Genomic DNA, 13588 nt, shown 5'->3' with positions numbered 1-13588 from the left:
CCTCCATGGGATAGAATTTGCTGGAACTACAGTTGGGCAACCTGGGGATGTCTTGGGCCCCCTGATAGATCTCCTTCCTGTCATCACCATGGAGGCCTCTTTCCCGCTTGGGGTCTGGCAAAACCAGCCTCAGGGCTTCTGCGTCACCTTTCTTGAAGGCCAGGTGCTGGTGGCAGCTGACACTCTGGCTCCACCCTCCCGTATGGAGGAATCAGAGGACTCTTACTGTCCAGATTGGCAGGGGGTCTCTGCAGTTTAGGATGGGGGGAAATGACATGGCTCTGTTCCCCCTGGGCTGGTCACCAGTTTCTGTTCTGACTGCTCTAGCCTTCTGCTTGGGAGACTCAGTCACCAAAGAGACTTCTTGGGCTGGCTGACTTCCGTGAAGCCCCATCTTCCCCAACAGAAATGGTGTCGGGAGGGAAAATGGCATCACACAGATGGGTCCTCCTATCCCCTGGCTGGGCTGCACCCACTTGCCTCCCCTCCTTCCCTACTGCTTCTTCCTGTGGAGGCAGGTTCAGTTGTATCTCACTGCCCATCCTCACCTCCTTCATCTTCTTGCCTCCATGGTGTCAGCCTTTCATTTTCTAGTGGATGCTCTTCAACATCTTACCACTTCTCCTGGGAACACACCTTCAGTTCCTCCCGGCTGCACTTTTTTTACTGGCCACATTGGCCGGCAGCCTCCTCCCCTGTGGCGTTTCTCTTTCCATCTCGGCTTTCTGTGGTGGTCAGGATATCTCCATCAGGTTAAAAGGCAGGCCATCTGTGGCATCATGGGCTCAAGGGGGACAGTTGGGGACACCTACTAAGGTTGTGTCCAAGCTGTAGCCCAAGAGGGCCAGGTAGTGTCTGGGGCTCAGAAGCTTCTGCTTCCTGGGGCAGGCATCCACGGGCTCTGGCCCTCTTCGTGCTGTGCTCTGCTGCTCTTAATAAAAAGCAACAAGTTGCTCCTGATGATCAGCATACATTTTGCAGTGGTGGCAAACTGAGTGGAAACAGAGTAAAAGAAGAGGGGCCTAGATTTGTCCAGAGGAGTGAAGGTGGAAGGGGCTGTGGAGAGGGTGGTGTGCTTCCTCCACTGAGCTCGGGGCCCAGATGTCAAAACGGAAGGAGTCCTTGTAGGCACAGGGTACTTGGCGGGAACCATCAGCAACCCTGCGCTGTTGGAGGGGGACAGATAGCCTGAGACTGTGCTCTCACACTTTCTCAGCCTGTCCTCAGAGGCCTTGGTGTTTTGGGACTTCTCCAAGGAGAGTGCCTGCTGTCACTGCAGCAGCCCAAGCTTAATGGCAGTCAGAGACTTCTACTCTGGCATTTTATGCCGGCAGGAACCCAGGGAAAGCCATGTTTTGGAGTCCAAAGGGGCTTCCCTGTTGGGAGTCTCTAAATGTGGACCTGGACAGGAAACAGTTTCTGATTCATGTCTAGGCTCTTAGCAGCAAGGGACAAATGCATGGTGGACTTTGGGTCCAGCCCAATACCCTGGGTGCCTGGAGAAGGAAATTGCTTTATGCCCTGTCACCTTCCCTCTCTTCTGAGTGTCTCTCCAGACTCACTCCCTCCACTAGGAGGCTGTCCCACTCCCATCAGACTCAGAGGACAGTTGGGAGTTGCTGAGATGTGTCTGGATCTGCCTGTGCTTATATGTGTTGCTCTGGGTCATAAAGCCAAGGCTAGAGGTGTCACACAGGAAGGGTCTCTTGTGTGTGTAGGACTGGATGTGCTTTTCCAAAAAGCTGGGCTTCGGGCAGTCCTGGCCACAGTGCAGGCACAGTACATGCTGGCTTACTCATCTTACCTGGGTTTCCCAGGCCTGGCAACAGGACAGGTGGAGTACCCATGGTGTACACGCTCAGCACTGGGGCCACTGGCTGTCCGAGTTGGCCAGGGATGGGCCACTTGGGCCACAGCAGGAGGGTTAAGGACAAAGGGCATGCTGCCCCAATCCAGGCTGCCCATCTCTAGGGAAGCATGTGGCTGAACACCCCCAGCAGGCGCTGCGTGGTCAAGGAGAATGGGCAGGGCCTTCAGGAACATGGCCGGTGCCAGGCCCTGCTCCAGTGATAAGATGATGGGGACCAGCATTAGGCAGAAAGGAGGACAGACTACCTTAGGCCCCGGGGCAGCTGCGAGCAGGAGCTGTCAGTCCCTGGCAGGCACAGCAAGACGAGTGGGTTCTAGCACCTTCACCCCACATAGTTCAGGGCAGCCCGGGATGCTGGGCAAGCTGCAGCAACAAGCAGATGTTCCCATGGGTGCCTCTCTTCCCTCCACATTCAGTAAACCCTTGCCCCAGGCCAGGCACATACATCACCCCGTCAAAGTCTCACAACAACCACCCAAGAAAAGCACTATTTTCTCCATATAAGAAAAGAAGGACTGAGGCTCCCAGAACTGAAGTGACCTGTCCTGCAGCTACTAAATGGCGGAGTCAAGACTCAGACCCAGGTCTGCCTGGTATAGAATCGACACTCAGAAACTGTCTTGACTGTGTGGGGGAAAAGACATGCAGGGTGTCCAAGACCCTGGAGGTCCACAAGTATCCAGCGTACCGAGGGCAAGCCCCTTGCATCCTCTGGGACTCCATTTCCATATCTGTAAAATGGGCAGGGACCCAGCAGCTTCCCAGAGCCCTTCCCACTCTGGGGTTCTATCCCTGCCCTGGGATGTTCGTAACAAGAAAGAAAATTGGCTCAAGGGACAGGACGGCCTTCCTCAGCTCCTCAGAAGCAACGCTGTGCTACAGCTGGCCTCCACTGGCTCATATCACCTCCTATCAGCCCACGCTGCTTATACTAGCTCACACTGGCTCACGAGAGCTGATTGTTACGTTTTCAGGATTGTGTGAGCTGGTTGATTTAAATACAGCCATTATGAAGAATGAAGCACTGGGTATTGTATGGAAGTGATGAATTGCTAAATTCTACTCCTGAAACCAATATTACACTATATGTTAACTAACTGGAATTGAAATGAAAACTTGAAGGGCGTCTGACTTCAGCTCAAGTCATGACCTCATGGTTACTGAGTTCAAGCCCCATGTCGGCCTCTGTGCTGACAACTCGGAGGCTGGAGCCTGCTTTGGATTCTGTATCTCCCTCTCTCTCTGCCCCTCCCCCACTCACACTCTGTCTCTCTCTCTCTCTGTCTCAAAAATAAACTTTTAAAAATTAAACACTTGAAATATGAAAAGAGCTAAATAAACATACAATTACATAAATGACAGTGAAAACAAAATAATTTACTAAGTATTGTACTATATTTTATAGTATCTACGATATTGAGCAGGTTTTAGGTCTTACATCTGTACCATGGAAACGCCATATAATGCTGTATTGCCACGCACCTCTTCCCAACTCCTCATCACGTTGGGAGCTTAAAATCAGCTACGGTGAGAGGATTTACACCATGAAGACTGGCAAATGCCACAGAAGAAGCTTTTAATTTTGAGTAAGAGCTGGTTGTTTACCATTTCCCGGCATCCCACTGGAGAGAAGTGAGGGCAGATCAGGCCATCTTGCCTATCCTCTCTCCAACCACAAACACCTACCGTTCTGGATCTTGTAGCACTGGGCCACCTGCAAAGCCCCCCTGCCTCTCGAAATATCTGAACCCTTATATGTTTTTAAAGGAAAGAATTAAGAACAGAATTATTTGGAGATCAGCAGCTACTGAAGTTGATAAGCGCTGATATTAACATAAAGGCTTATCTCAAGAAACTGCATCATCTCTGCCGCCTGGAGAACTTCAAGGTGCTTCCAGGAAAAGAACAGACCTGAGTTCCCATCCCTCCTCAGCCATCATGCTTGCTCAAGGATGCCCTCCCTCGGCTCTAAGAACAGTGTCATTAGGGCAGAATTACCAGGAAAGTCAGATGAGATCATTTGTGTAAAAACATCTAGTGCAGTGCCTGGCCTAGAGGAGGTATTCAGTCATAACTCGCAGGGCCCAGTGTAACACAAAAATGAGGAGCACCTTGCTTAAAAAACAGGGAAAACAGTACTCAAATATAAAACCCTATCTTTCTCAGTTTCTCTCTTGACTTGTCATGGGGCTTCTTTTTGCTATGTAAGGTCATGATAGAGAAAAAATTCAAGGTTTATATTATTAGCACAAATTTTACTGCCCACACTTGGGCCTGATGGCTACCAGGTTTCCCCTCCCACCAGCCACCTTGCCTAGCCGCTGCACTGAGACTGGGGGTGAGCTCTGAGCAGGTCGAGCTCTGCTTCCCACCGGTGTCTCTCCCCAATCCATGGCAGATGGACGATGCTTGGGGGTCCTTAAACCTGTGCACCAGGGCACGCTAGGTACCTGGATCCGGGGTGGACGAGAGGCTCATCTCCCCCAGGATGCAGCCTCTGCTAAGCTGCCTGGACATGTCGTGGCAATGCCAACTCCAGGGCAGGGCAACTACCACACAGCCTGCCCTGAAACTTCCCAGGGTGTGCGCACCTGAGTTCAAGCAGCCTGCACCCGGGCCCCCTTGGGAGTGGATGCTGACGGCACCAATCGGGCTCTCCACCCTCTCTCCTCCTACCTGCCACCCAGCTGCTGTCCCAGGCATGGGGTGGGGACGGGTGAGGGGGAGGCCAGGTGGGGCCTGGGGCACCAGACATCTTGGGAGCAGGTGCCTGAGAGCCTGTCCCGAGGAGGTAGAGGAGGCAGGACTGCGTGTGAGCTGAGGCTCCAAGCCCCTGGTACTTGTTCCTAAGTTCTGCTGGACTTCATTTTCAAAGGCAAAATTATCAAGAATTTCCAGACGGCAACAACAGAGCATTAAAGAGAGTTCAGGGCCTTTCAGAGCATGGGGCCCTGAGTGCCGACCCAGGTCGTGGGTGTGTGATGCCAGTCCTACCTGCTTGCCTCCTCAAGGACTCACCCCAGCAACTGGCTCATCAAGTTCTCTCTCTGTACTGGAGAAAGCCGGACCAGCTTACAAACACGTGGTAAAGAGAAACTCCAAAACTTTAAAAACACATATATATCCCCTGCTTCCACATCCAATGCCACGGACAGCCCTCATGTATTTACTCCATTTTGCACTCAAATTCCTAGAATGAGCTATGTTTGTCATCTTCACCTGCTCTCCTCTTTTTCCGACCACACTCCAATCAGGTTTTGTCTATTATCACATTAAAATGCCACTGTTATTCCCTCCGGACTCTCCGCTTACCTTTTCCTCTTATGATGGTCAGGGTGAGCAGCCTGCTGAGTGAGCGTCCCTGCAAGGGTCAGTCTGCACCGCTGCGCGTCCACATACAAGCTGACACTGTCTCTCTAAGGCTGAGAAGAGGACCGGAAACACTCTCTCTGGGACCTGTCCTGCCTGACGCCTCTCTTCTTGGAGAACATCTCAGCCACAGCAAAGATTCAAGGGAGGAATCAAGATGCTTTCCCTTCGGGCGCTTGCTTTCTTTTCCTTTCCTTTTCATTCCTCATCGAAGAGAATGCCGTGTGGACACTGCATGGCCAACTCTCCTATTCAGGACATTCTCAAGTTATCGTTACTACAAGATGTTTATCTGGAGAGCAAGAGCTTGAGTTCCACATTTTTCTATTGCTGTTCTCTACTTTAAACACACGCCCCAAATTCAAATTAGGGCCAAGAGAGTGTTACTGTTCGTTATGAAACACCTGGCTTCGTGGATAGAGGAGCCAGCCCTAATCATGCCACTGGTTACAGTGTTCAAAAACCAGAACTGTGTCTGTCCTCTTCTGGAAGACTTTTCTTTTTGAGATCACATCAGCATCTTGTTCTTTAAAAAGGAGCTGGTTGGCAAATTGGCTACATGTATCAGCAGCTGGTCTCACTTTTAGGAAGTCCAGGGGGAAAGCCCATTTGATTTGAAATTCTTCTGGAGTGTTAGCCATATGTGGTGCATCACAGCTCTGTTAACGCGAGACTTCTATGCAGGAAAAAAAAAAAAAAGAAAAGAAAAAGCTCTTACTTGTTTTTCTGGGTAGGACCTAATCATATTCGTGTTCCCTCCTGCTTATAAGCAGAGCAAGTTCAACTTTTCAATCCATCGTGCCTTCATGTCTCCCAGTTTTAAAACTTCTCTTTCAGTTTAAAAATGCCCCTTTCTGGCCTAATCTCCCTCACAGATATAAAGAGCTCTTAAAGATCAAGATGAAAAAGACCAAAAGCAAAATTTTTAGATGGACAAGTATAGACAGTCTGGAGAAAAGAATACACGATTCTTGAATATAAGAAAATAACACTCATCTTCGCTCACAATAAGTTAAAACTACAGTGAGACTACATTTCTCATCCATCCGTTGGGCAAAAATTCACAGACTTGACAAAACCCTCTGCTGGCAAGGCTGCTGGCAAACATTCCTGCTGGAAGGGAAAGCACCCATAGCCACTGTGGAGGGGGGTTGACGCTATGTAACAAAATTATCTCCACTCTGCTTACTGCTGAGAATAGACTCATTAATATCTTTAAATCTAATGAGGTTAGAGAGCCAATTCCAGAAATCCAGGACCAATTCAGAATATTCATCCTTAAAAATTTGTTCCTCTGGAACCACTCTTGGCACCAAAATCCTATTAGTCAGGGTTCTCCAGAGAAACAGAACCAATAGGATGGAAGGATGGATGGATGGATAGATAGATGAGACAGACAGATAGATAGATAGAGGAAAGTTATTATAGGAATTGGTTTACACAGTTCTAGAGGCTGAGAAGCCCCTTGATCTGCTGTCTACAAGCTGGAGACACAGAAAAGCTGGTGTAATTCAGTTCTGAAGGCCTGAGAACCAGGGAAGCCCAACAGTGTAAGTACTCGTCTGAGTCTACAAGGCCAGCACCAGGAGCACTAATGTCTGAGGGCAGGAGAATATGGTTCTCTCACTTCAAGCAAAGAGCACATTTCCCTTTTTCAGCCTTTTTCTTCTATTCAGCCCCTCAAGGTATTAGGTGATGCCGGGTCACATTGGTGAGGACAGCTCTTCTTCAGTCTGCTGATTCAAATGCTAATCCCTTTCAGAAACACCTTGACAAACACACCCAGAAGTAATGTTTCACCAGCTGTCTGGATATCCCTTAGCCCAGTCAAATTGATGCATAAAATTGACCATCACAAAGCCTAATGGGAGGAATGGATTGTAACACAGTTTATGCTACTTATTTGCAAAGGTTTCAGCAAAAGGAGGGAGAGAGGGAGGGAGGGAAGAGAGGGAGAGGGAGAGGGAGGGAGAGAAAGGGAAGGAGGAGTGCGGAGAGGGGGTGGAAGAGAGAGAGAAGGAGGGAGGGAGAGAGGGAGAAAAGAGGGGGAGAGAGGGAGGCAGAAAAAGAACAGAGTGGAAAGAAAGAATAATGGAATAAGGTCAGGAGAAATGTTAGGTACCTCTTGCTGAAGAGTTCACAGATGATGACTGTATTACTTTTCAACTTTTCTTAATGTTTAACAAGTTTAAAAATAAAAAATTTAGGGGACTATCTGAGAAAAATCCCTTTCTGAGCTCCACCCAGCATCCTCAAGAGACAGGGGTGTGGACATAGAGTTGGAGGCTGCCATGTCCTCCTGACATTCTTTGGGTCCATGCAGGCTTCAGTAGCGACGGTGTCCCTGTCCATTCGCCCCTGTGCCTCCTGCTGTCTCTCCTGCTGGGGTGTACAGCTGGCAACTCCTAGAGCTGTGGCACCCAGCTCCTCATGGCCCCGCTTTCTCTCTTCTGGCTCTCTCTTATACATGCTGTGTATCCTCCTGAAGTCCAGGTGGGACTCCCCAGGGCCCCCAGGTTCACCTTGCAGCCCTCAACCCTGAGGTCACTCTGTGCCCCTGTAGCACCTCCTCTGGTGGGTTCACAGGCCAGCATTATGGTTACTGTTGGCTTCCCTCGATAGGGCCCTTCTGGGTGCCCTCCCTGCTACCCCGGAGTGAAGGCATCCAGGAAAATAGCATGTAGCACTTCTGCCCACATTTCATGAGCCAGCACTTGGTCCTCAAGCTGACTGCAAGAGAGGCTGGGGAATGTAAGATTCCTGTGTACCCAAAAAGGAAAGGTCCGGTGAGTATTTATAGACCGGCTGTGTCATAATTGCCTAGAGAGGCTAGGTGAGACCAGGACTCCCTGGGGGCTCAGGCAAACCCTGTCGGACCCGAGAAGGGCTGGGGGCAGCCTGAAAGGTATGGGAAAGGGAAAGGAGGCAAAGCCCGAAGGTTCCCAACAATTCAGAGGATGACTGGACTGCCCCGGGCACACTGCTTATGGTTCCCAGGCAAGTCAGCCTCGTTGAAAGCCTTAGAACTTGGTAGACACAAAGTCTCAATGACATTAAAATAGAATTTGATTTTTTTTTAAATAAAATGGGTCTTACATAGACTATTTCAGGAATCCATCTAAGGTCCAGATCGGGGTTTCTCAACCTTGGTACTAGTGATATTTGGGGCTAGATCAATGTTTGTCATGGGGGCTGTCCTATGCACTGAAGGGTGTTCAGAAGCATTCCTGCCCTCCCCTTCCTAGATGCTAGTGGCACCCACTCCCTAGCTGTCACAACCAAAACTGTTCCCACACATTGCCAAATACCCCCTGGGGGACAAAATCACTCTCATTTGAGGACCAGTGCTGCAGTGGATGTTAGAATCTCATGATTTCACATTTTCATAATATGTTTCCCAGGCTTACTTGTGGGGGTGACAGGCTGATGTGGGAGAGCCGAGGAGGGTCTGCCCCGTAAGTGAGGCACAAAGCGAGGGGCCCTTCCCTCGCATTAAGTTCCAATTTAATTTTAATCTGATAAAGTGGGATTTACAGAGAATATCTCAGGGCCATCTGTGCAGCAGCGGTTCTCAATGGGAGCAGTACCTCTCCCCCGACAACAGGCCTCGGGGAAGTTTCAAGATGTTTGAGGATGATTCCAATTGTCAACGACTGGAGCCTATTGCTGGCATCCAGCGGGCAGGGGCCAGGGATGCCAAATGGTCTGCAGTGCCCGGGACAGCCTAGAACAACAAACTTGTGTTCTGCCCAAATGCCATTTGAACTGCTGTGGAGAAACCACCAGAAGCACGAGCAATTTTAGAGCTGTTTTCACTGCCTCATAGAAATCCTGTTTGTGCAGGATAGCTGTAAATCTAGAGATTACTGGGTTCACTTATGATACAAGCTTCCAGAGGGCTTAACTTGCCCATAGATTTCAAAAAATCATGCAGTGAACAGATGCTGATGCAAAATTCCCTTGGAGTCAGTTTCTCGTGCCCAATCACAGACCAGGCTTTGAGGGGCCTGGAGCTTTGTAGCATCTGGTGGGAGAAGGCTCTGTTACAAACTACACGGGTGGCTTAGTTGGTTGAGCATCCAACTCCTCATTTCAGCTCCAGTCATGATCTCACGGTTTGTGAGTTCAAGCCCTGCATCAGGCTCCACACTGACATCAAGAGTGCAGCCTGCTTGGAATTCTCTCTCTCCCTCTCTCTGCCCCTCCCCTGTTTGTACTATCTCTCAAAAATAAATAAACATTTAATAACTAGATATCATACAAAATAACAAATATAAAATTAGGTACCAACACGAATATTTACTTAGAGTAAGAACAAAACTTGCAACAAATTGTAAATTTCAAAAAAAAATTGACAAATTTCCCAAACAAAAATCATAAAAATAATAGTATTTTGTGTGAATTAGCTTCCTGAATTATATTTACAATATTTTTCCCTTTTTTCTGGCTAGATGCTCTGATAACATCTTTACATGACAATAATTTTACAACGTCATTTTCCAATGAAATAATAAAAATACGGGGCGCCTGGGTGGCGCAGTCGGTTGGGCGTCCGACTTCAGCCAGGTCACGATCTCGCGGTCCGTGAGTGCGAGCCCCGCGTCAGGCTCTGGGCTGATGGCTCAGAGCCTGGAGCCTGTTTCCGATTCTGTGTCTCCCTCTCTCTCTGCCCCTCCCCCGTTCATGCTGTGTCTCTCTCTGTCCCAAAAATAAATAAACGTTGAAAAAAAATAAAAAATAAAAAAAAATAAAAATAATTCAGCCTTACATCCACCGTAGCTGATTGCAATCTATCTTATCGATAGAGGGGATGCCTGTTAACATATAAACTTCACACACACACATGTTCTTACTGCTTAGAGTATTGCTACAAGTCTGTATACACAAGCACGAGAATTCTATTTCTATTTGCTCCAATTAATCAAAGAAAAAAGACACGTTAGGTGGTTACAATTATAAATACTACATTTATTTATTTTTAACACATTTTTCTAATGTTTATTCATTTTTGAGAGAGAGAAACAGAGTGTGAGCAGGGAGGGGAGGAAGGGAGACATAGAATCTGAAGCAGGCTCCAGGCTCTGAGCTGTCAGCACACAGCCTGATGTGGGCCTTGAACTCACAAACTGTGAGATCATGACCTGAGCCGAAGTCAGATGCTTAATCGACCGAGCCACTCAGGCGCCCCCATAAATGCTGCATTAATAAGCGTATTCATTGCCTACTGCTGCCACAGCAAATGACTGCAAGTTGAGTGGCCTGACACCTCAGGAGTGTATTCTCTCACACTTCTGGAAGCAAAAGTCCCAAATCAAGGTGTCGGCAGGGCCATGCTCCCTCCAAAGCTTGGAGGGGAGAATCCCTCCTGTCTCTTCCAGCTTTTTGTGGCTCCTAGCATTTCTGGGCCTGTCACATCACCCCAGCATCTGCCTCCATCTTCCCACAGCCTTCTCTGTGTCTCTGTGTGCCCTCTCCTCCATAAGGACAACAGCCATTGGATTAGTGCTCGCTTTAATCCAGAATGGCCTCATCTTAACTTAATTACATCTTCGAGGACTTATTTCCCAGTAAGGTCCGTGTTAGGTGGTTCCAGGTGGACATGAGTTTTGGGGGACACTATTCACCCCAGCACACCAACTATACCCCTGGCAGGAGAACTTCCATTTTGATTAGGCGTTAATGAGAACCGAAGCCCCCACTGTGTCTGCTGATGGGAAAGGTTTTCCACAACATCACGCTATATACTTTCCAGACCTTTTTCCTCCTCCACTGTGCACATATCTTTGGTACTTGCTGCTGTAGGTCCAGCCGATATCTCAATATGGCCAGAGGACACTTTGTCACAATGCCACATGTCTTGGCACAATAAATAAGCACGACTCCAGAGACACCCTTGTATTGGGACGGCTCACAATAAATTAACTACACACACAAGTCACTGTGCACCACATAAATATTTCCCGCTAAGAGTACACTAAGCGCACCCCTAACTCAAATTGCCCTCAGCCCGATCTCAAAAACGTCTGTGGCCACTTCGATACCAGCAGATTTGAAGGAAGCTATGCCATCCACTACACGGAGCTTCCAAAGTTGCTCTGGGTGTTAACCTCAGCTCAGCAGATGGGAGAAAAGGAAAAATGGAGTCTCGTTTAAGAGGTTCCCATGGGCTGTGGTGCAGGCCTGGAAATGGTGTGATCGTTTTCACCAGCATTCACCAAAACCCAGCCAGGTGTAGGGTGGATGTATGGCAGAGAGGAAGTAAACTTGACACAGAGGACTTAACCGACTGTGGTTAGAACGTCTTATTTTTGCAAATTTTGCAAAATCACATGACATGTGAACATGTTGTCAGGGCCCCTTCCAGGGGCTCACGAGGGGTCTCTGCAGGCGAGGGGCCTCCAAGCTTAAGCCCTGGTAGCCCATGCCAGTTAACTGTTTTGATAGGCTATCAAACTATTAAGCCAGGGAAAGGCCATGGACTGTGTAACTGGGTTTTGGCAAAGGAGTTGGCCAAGATCGTCATAGTTTTTTCATAAACAAATTATGGCCGGTCAGATGGAAGTGAACAAGCACACTCCGAGAGGCTCGCTGGTGGGTCAGCGGGAACCTGAGAAGATACCCCTGGGATATTCTAGCTCCCCTCCCTATTCCAGCCACACTGGTCCCCTTGCTTTTCCCTCTCTATGCCAGATACACTCCTGCCTCAGGGCCTTTGTATTTGCTGTCCTCTCTGGGTAAACTGTTCTTCTCCCCTTCCCCCCATATTGCATGCTGGCTCCCTCAATTCTTTGAGGGACTGTGGCTGTAGTAGACAGCGACCTACCAAAACGTATGCTCCCTGTCCATATTGTAGAATTATTGCTGGGACAATAGGTACATCTAGATAAGGATATGTGCTAAGCTGGCTGGGTTTTGGCCAAGTGAATGCCAGTGAAAACGATCACACCATTTCCAGGCCTGCATCACAGACCATGGGAACCTCTTAAACGAGACTCCATTTTTCCTTTTCTCCCATCTGCTGAGCTGAGGTTAACACCCAGAGCAACTCTGGAAGCTCCGTGTAGTGGGTGGCAGAGCCTCTATTAGAACAGATGCCACCTAATGATCCCATAGTCCCTCCCCACAACCCAGTGATCAGAGCAAGAAATAAACTCTTGTATTTAGCCACTGAGATTTGAGGGCTTATTTGTTATATCAGCTAGCATTACGTTAACTAGTACAGTCATTTTTCAGAGACATCTTCCTAGATTACTGTATTTAAAATTGCAACTGCTTCCCCTCCATTCCTCCACTCCCACTCCCTGTTTTCCACTCTGGCTTAATTTTTCTCCATAGACTTATGATCATCTGACACAGCATTTAGGCTTCATGAAGACAGGAAATGTGTCTGTTGTGTTTGCTACGGTACTTCCAGCATCTACCCAATAAACCCTTCTGTGACAATATTCTGTATCTGTGCTGTCCAGTGTAGCCACCGGCCACATGTATCTACTGAGCATGTGAAATGTGGCTAGTGAGACTGAATTTCTAATTTTAGTTAATTTAAGTAGCCATATATGACTAATGGCTATCCTATCAGACAGTGCAGATCGAGAACAATGGTTCAGTGTAGCCATCCAAAAAATGTCTGTTGAATTTAAGAATAAATGGATTCAACAGGCTTTTGCTGAGTTTGTCATGTGCCACACGCAAATGAGATCCTCGTTACTCAGCAGTGCATTGGCCAGGGGCTAACCTGGGATACTCACTGAGATCTTCTTGAGTTTATTATTCTATGAGTGGCCAACTCAGTGTTTGAGAAATAAACCCAAATTTTCACCCTTCTCTGTGAGTTTAAGTTGGACAAGATTCATTTCTAGAACATGTTATATTCGATCTGGGTGAGGGAATTCTTTCACTGCCATTCACGACAGTTAAAGCCAAAATAATATCAGAGAAGAAAGTTCCAGTGCTATGTGTAGTGTGATTTGAGGATAGTTAAAAAGGCTTCATCTCCCAAGAGCATCTTTAATCTTCCCTTCTTCTTCCACAGTTCTGAGCTCAACACTCAGAAGGTGATAATTATACTGTGGCAGAGACGGCATCTGGTCTCTGAAAGCCATGTTGCCATCTTCTCAGACACATAGCCTGACTACATTTCCCAGTTTTTTGTGCAGTTAGGTTTGGTCATGTGACTGAATTATAGTGTGTATGGTTTCTTCGCAGGCTATTTTTTTTTTTTTCTTTTCCCCTCTGGTTTTGAGATTTTCTCCTTTACTGGAGTGCTCTGTAGTTTTACCACATTTTTCTAGGTGTGGATTTATTTTATCTTGCTTGGGAAAAGATATGCTTTGTTTAATCTAAAAACTC

General features: G+C 47.9%; 1 protein-coding gene and 2 pseudogenes across 1 annotated transcript in view; 1 reads left to right on the top strand and 2 right to left on the bottom strand.

Moving 5' to 3' along the window:
- Positions 1-5437, bottom strand: part of RAI2 (retinoic acid induced 2) — a 101730-nt gene extending 96293 nt beyond the window's left edge. Inside the window, exon 1 of the mRNA XM_081793022.1 lies at positions 5183-5437. The gene's annotated coding sequence lies outside the window, so the exon portion shown is untranslated. The remainder of the gene's footprint in view (positions 1-5182) is intronic.
- Positions 1571-2091, bottom strand: LOC145713830 (zinc finger protein 831 pseudogene; annotated as a pseudogene).
- The window catches only part of LOC145713829 (protein Mdm4 pseudogene), a 33264-nt pseudogene continuing 23937 nt past the window's right edge, over positions 4262-13588 (top strand).

This window comes from Panthera onca, chromosome X (assembly GCF_046562875.1).
Source record: "Panthera onca isolate mPanOnc1 chromosome X, mPanOnc1 haplotype 2, whole genome shotgun sequence".
Classification (NCBI taxonomy): Eukaryota; Metazoa; Chordata; class Mammalia; order Carnivora; family Felidae; genus Panthera; species Panthera onca.
The sequence above is the reverse complement of the archived record's forward strand: the minus strand, read 5'-3'. Positions and strand labels throughout refer to the sequence as shown.